Consider the following 6,761-nt stretch of genomic DNA (forward strand, 5'->3'; position numbering starts at 1 on the left):
AATTTCTTAAATTTTAAATCATGTATGAAGTCATTGTTTCACTTGAAAAAATGATGTTTTATTACAAACCTCCAATATTTGATTTAACATGTTATTTATTGCTATGCACACAAGTCAGTCATATTCTTTAATATTTGTTTTAATTATATTTATTAATGACTTTATCAGTAAATGTTTTAAATGATGTCTCTATTCCTTGTTAGCCCTTCACACTCCCATTTTATTTCCCCTCTCCCTGTTCCTTTTTGCCTCTATGAATATGCTCCTTCAACTATTCACCTACACCTGTTGCACTGCTTTAACATCCCCTTATGCTGGGGCATCAAGCCTCCATAGGACCAAGGGCCTTCCCTCTCACTGATGTAAGTTAAGATGATCCTCTGCTGGATCCCTTTATTTATACTCTTTCGTTGGTGGTTTAGTATCTGGGAGCTCTGGGTGATCCAGTTAGTTGATTTTGTTTTTGGATGGGGTTGCAATCTTCTTCAGCTCCTTCAGTCCTAACCCCTAACTCTTCCATTGTGGTCCCCAGGCTCAGTCTGATGGTTTTGATTATCTGCATTTGTATTGTTCAGGTGCTGGTAGAACCTCCCTTGGAACATTCATACCAGGCTCCTGTTAGCAAGCGTTTCTTGGCATGAGCAGTACTATCTCGTTTTGGTGTCTGCAGATGTGATGGGTCCCTAGTTGTGGTGGTCTCTGGCTGGCCTGTTTTTCAGTCTTAGTTCCATTTTCCCCCTGACTTTCCTTTGGACAGGAACATTTCTGGGTTAACAATTTTGAGATGGTTGGCTGACCCCATCCCATAACGGGGGGGGGGGGGGCTGTGCCTATCTACTAGAGGTGGTGTCTACAGGTTGTATCTCCCCTTTGTTAAATATTTTGGCTAAAGTCATTGTTATTGGATCCTGGGAGCCTCTGGCTTCCCTGGTGTCTGAGACATTCTAATGGCTACCCCTAGTTTTCCATCCTCCTCTGCTACATATTTCTATTTGATTTCCTGTCTCTCTGTAGTTCTCTCCTGTCCTTTCCAATACCTGACCCTGTCTTTCTTTTTTCTTTCCTCCTTTCTCCCTCTCAGATCCCTCCCTCTCTCTACCTCCTGTGATTATTTTGTTTCCCCATCTTTGTAGGATTGATGCACCCAAACTTTGGTCTTCCTTCTTAAGTTCCATATAGTTTCTTGGTTGTATTGTAGGTATTTGAGCTTTTGGGATAATATCCACTTATTAATGTAGACATTCCATGTGTTTTCTTTTGTATCTAAATTACCTCACTCAGGATGATATTTTCTAGTTCCATCCATTTGCCTGTGGATTTCATAAAGCCGATGCTTTTAATAGCTGAGTAGTAAGTACTCTACTGTGTAAATGTACCACATTTTCTGTATCCATTCTTCTGTTGAGGGACATCTGTGTTGTTTCCAGATTTTGGTTATTATAAATAAGGCTGCTATAAACCTAGTGAAGCCTGTGTCTGTGATATATGTTGGAGCATCTTTTGGGTATATATCCACTAGTAGTACAGGTAGGTGTTTAGGTAGAACTATTTCCAATTTTCTGAGAAATAACCAGACTGGTTTCCAGGGTGGTTGTCCCAGCTTGCAATTTCACCAACAATGGTGGAGTGTTTCTCTTTCTCCACATCCTCACCAGTATCTGATGTCACCTGCATATTTGATCTTAGCCATGCTGATTGGTGTGCGGTGGAATCTCAAGGTTGTTTTGATTCACATTTCCCTGATGACTAAGGATGTTGAAGATTTTAAGAATTTCACAGCCATTCAAGGTTCCTCACTTGAGCATTCTCAGTTTATCTCTGCACCCCATTTTAATAGGGTTATTTGATTCTCAGGACTAACTTATTGAGTTCTTTGTATATTTTAGATATTAGCCCTCTATTGGATGTAGGATTGGTAAAATTTTTTTTCTCAATCTGAATTTCTGTTAACAGTGTCCTTTACCTTACAGAAGCTTTTCAATTTTATGATGTCCAGTTTGTTGATTGTTGACCTTTGAGTCTGAGACATTGGTGTTCTGTTCAGGAAATTTATTCCTGTGTCAATATATTCAAGGCTCTTCCCCACTTTCTCTTCTATTAAATTTCTTGTACCTGGTTTTATGTTGTCGTTGATCCATTTAGACTTGTGTTTTGTACAAGGAGATAAAAATCAATCAATTTACATTTGTCCAGACTGCCAGTTGTTATTATAATGCCTACTACAGCTTGTTTCTCAAGATCATTTACTTGAAAAAATTTTTTTTCCAGCTTTTTACTTTGAGGTAGTGGCGGTCTTTATTACTGAGGTGTGTTTCCTGTATGCAGCAACATGCTGCATCCTCTTAATGTATCCAGTCTGTTAGTCTATGTCTTTTTATTGGGGAATTGAGTCTGTTGATGTTGAGAGATATTAAGGACCAATCACTGTCCATCCATGGACCAAAACCAGCCAGATGGCTAAAGGCCCTCAAAAGAACACAATCAACAAAAGACAGAGTAATATTACATCTACAAAGCACAGGTACCCCACTTCAGCAAGCCATGGATATTGTATCATACCTGAAATACAAGGAAATGAACTCATAAAGATGATAGAGGCCTTTAAAGAGGAAATGAATAAATCCTTAAAGAAATATAGGAAAATGCAATCAAACACACAGAGAGCTTTTATAGAGAAAACAAATAAATCCCTGAATGATACACAGGAAAAGACTATTAAACAGGTGAAGAAAATAAATAAAGGGGTGCAAGTCCTAAAACTAAAAATTGAAGCAATAAAGAAGCAAAAATCTGAGGAAATCCTGGAGATGGAAAACCTAGGGAAGGGAACAGAATCAACAGATGTGAACATCACCAACAAAATACAGGAGATGTTATAGAGAATCTCAGGCATATAAGACACAATAGAAAAAGCTGATGCATCAGTCAAAGAAAGCGTTAAAGCTAAAAAATCCTTCACATGGAATACGATGGAAAGCCCTATCCTATGAATAATAGGGATAGAATAAGGTGAAGAGTTCCAACTCCAAGGCCCTGAAAATATTCTCAACAAAATCATAGAAGAAAACTTTGCCAAACTAAAGAAAGAGATGCCTACAAACATACATGAAGCTTATAGAACACCCATTAGACTGGAGCATAAAAGAAAATCATGATGGCGCATAATAATCAGAACACAAAGTCTACAGAACAAAGAAAGAATATTAAAAGTGGAAAGGGAAACAGCCCAGGTAATATACAAAGGCATACCTACCAGAATTACACATGATATCTCAACAGAGATCCTGAAAGCTAGAGTGGCCTTGACAGATATCTTGTAACCTATAAAAAACTAAAGGTGCCAATCTAGACTACTATAGCCAGAAAAATTCTCAATTACCATAGATAGAGAAAACAATATATTTCAAGACAAATCTAAAGTTACTGGAAGGTAAATTCCAACCCAAGAGGAATAACTACATTGAGGAAAACACAGGAAATAATTAATTTCATACCAGCAAAAACAAGGAAAGTGTGTGCACATGCGCGCACACACACACATATGCACATGCACACACATTAACATAATTAACATAAAATAATAATAAATAACAATCACTGGTCATTAATATCTCTGAATATCAATGGACTCAATTCCTCCTTAAAAAGACTCAGTCTAACAGACTGGATATAAAAACAGGATTATTCTGATGGATACAAGAAACACACCTCAGCAATAAAGATAGACATTACCTCAGAGCAAAGGGCTGGAAAAAGTTTTCCAAGTAAATGGACCCAGGAAGCAAGCAGGAGTAGGCAATCTAATACCTAATAAAATAGAATTTTGACCAAAGTTAATCAAAAGACAGGGAGAAGACTTCATACTTATCAAAGGAAAAATCTACTCAGAGGACAAACCTATTCCATCTTGGGACCAGCTTCCTTTATAAAAGAAAAAGAGCCTGTGAACTTGACTTGCAGCAGAACCCAAGCTACACTCAAGTTCCAGGAAGAACCACATAGTTTGTATCTGGTTCATACCCAAGAGTTACTCCATAGCTACTCCCTGCCAAAGCCAATCAGGATTAGTCCTGTAATTCCAGATGTACTTTCATGTGGAAAAATTTTATTCATTTTTTGAATGCTGTCTTTCATGTTCAAAATAAAAAGAAATGTATTTACCCGAAATTAGAATCTAAAATACAACCAAAGGTTGATGACAATTTGTCAGAGCCAGATTGTGCTGACTTAGAGGAAGAAGCAGCCAAACATAATGCCCCTCAATGGCCCTCTCCTCAAAGATCCCCTCCCTATGTGCCTCTGCCACCAAATTCTCCCACAATGGAGATGGTGGTTATAGATCCCAGAAGGGAGTTACAGGAAAAATATCTTTTCTTAAACAAAAAATAGAGTTAGAAAAAGGGTATCAGGACTTAATTAATCAGCTACAAAAATTAAAGACAGGGAAGATGTCTCAAGAGGTAAACTGCAAAAATCCCCCAGTTCCTTGTGTTCCTCAGCCTGGAGTCCAAAGGCAGCCCCTATCATCTAGCCTTAGTTTAGTCACAGATCAGCCAGGGGAGGGAAAGGCTGAGGCTTTCCCTGTATCTGAGACTAGAGACGTTCAAGGGGTTGCTTGGAGACATCACACAGGGTTTAATTTTCAAATTATTAAGGAATTAAAAAATGTAGTATCACAATACAGTGCCATTGCTCCCTTTACTCTTGCAATTTTAGAGTCTGCCACAGAGAAGTGGCTGACTCCTGGTGATTGGAATACGTTAGTGAGAGCAGTTCTCAGTGGTGGTGACTATCTTATTTGGAAATCAGAGTATCATGAGAATTGTAAAGAAACATCTAGGGGAAACATTCAGGCAGGCAATGTTTGGTCCTTTGATGCTTTAGTAGTAGAAGGGCAATTTGCTTCTAGTGATAAGATGCAATATGACCAAGGCTTATTTGCTCAAATTCAAAACGCAGCCATGAAGGCTTGGTGCAAACTCCTGACAAAGGGAGACCCTGGTGCATCTTTAACAGCAGTCAGACAAGGACCTGATGAACAATTTTCTGATTTTGTTCATCAATTAATGACAAGAGCAGGAGGGATTTTTGGTAATGCAGAGGCAGAAGTAGATTATGTGAAACAGCTTTCATATGAGAATGCCAATGCTGCCTGCCAAGCAGCCATTAGACCCTACAGGAAAAAGACAGACCTTACAGGGTATATAAGACTCTGTTCTGACATAGGTACCTCCTACCAACAGGGCTTGGCTATGGTTGCTGCCATGCAAGAACAATCAGTAAGAGGTTTTTTTTTTTTTTTTTTTTTTTTTTTTTTTTTTTTTTTTTTTTTTGGCAAGTAGAAACCAAAAGGCCTGTTTTAAATACAGCAAGCCTAGACACTATGCAAGAGACTGCAAGGCAGAAAATGAGTTAACTCAGAGACAGCCCAGAAAACAGCCTGGGCTCTGCTCACTTTGAAAATGTGGAAGGCATTGGGCTAGTGAATGTAGGTCCAAAAGAGATGCACAAGGAAACACCCTTTCCCATAATCAGGGAAATGGGGACAGGGGCCAGCTCCAGGCCCCGAACTAACACAAGCCAAAACAGGCTTATGGAGCAGTCAGTTTTATACTAGCAAACAACAATCCCTTTCAGAACTTAGTCGAGCAACACCAGGAAGCACAGGACTGGACCTCAGTTCTGCCACCCACACAGTATTAACCCTAGAAATGGGACCTCAGGCCTTACCCACTGGAATGTTTAGACCGCTCTATCCAAATGTGTTTGGCCTGATAGTGGGAAGAAGCAGCACTACTATGCAGGGACTACAAAATTTCCTAGAGTTATAGACAATTATTACAAGGTGAGATTAAGGTAATGGCACAGGCAATTCAGAATATAGTCATCATTCCTACAGGAAGGAGGCTAGCTCAACTATTGTTACTTCCATTGTTCCTTACTAATCACAAATATAGGAAGTCTAAGAGAGGGGATCAGGACTTTGGTTCCTCTGAGGCATACTGGGTGCAGCCTATAGTTAAACAAAAACCTATGATGACACTATGGCTAGATGGAAAGACATTCCAAGGCTTGGTTGACACAGGAGCTGATGTGACTATCCTAAAACAAAGTGGTTGGCCTGCCACCTGGCCTCTGACCCCAACCTTAACCAATCTAAGGGGTCTTGGCCAAAGTCAAAATCCACAACAAATCTCTAAGGTACTGATGTGGAAAGATAAAGAAGGTAATACAGGGAATATACAACCCTATGTCATCCCCCCCCCCAATCTCTGGGGCAGAGATCTGTTATCCCAGTTGAGATTGATTATGTGCAGCCCTAATGAGGTAATCATGGCTCAAATTGTAAACTCTGGATTTTCCCCAGGGAAAGGATTAGGAAAAAGTGAAGAAGGGATTACTCATCCTGTTGAGGTCCATGGTAACACTGGAAGAAGAGGCTTGGGGTATTTTTGATGAGGGCTACTGATTCAGCTGCACCCCTAGGGCATTATGTGGATCCCATCTGACAGGGCTCTAACAGAGGAGCATAGAAAAGCCTTACAGAAGGTTGAGAGTGCTATTTCATCTCAATTTGTAACTCATATTAATTATTCTAAGCCTTTATATTTTCTTATTTTTAACCCTAAACTAACACCTACTGCAGTTTTTAGGCAAACTGTACCCATATTACAGGTTCATCATCCCTCATCCCCTAAGAAGGTTCTTTATCCAATACCATGTAGCTGTGGCAGATATGATTATGTTGGGCAGAGAAAACA

The sequence above is a fragment of the Arvicanthis niloticus genome, chromosome 22 (assembly GCF_011762505.2).
Source record: "Arvicanthis niloticus isolate mArvNil1 chromosome 22, mArvNil1.pat.X, whole genome shotgun sequence".
Classification (NCBI taxonomy): Eukaryota; Metazoa; Chordata; class Mammalia; order Rodentia; family Muridae; genus Arvicanthis; species Arvicanthis niloticus.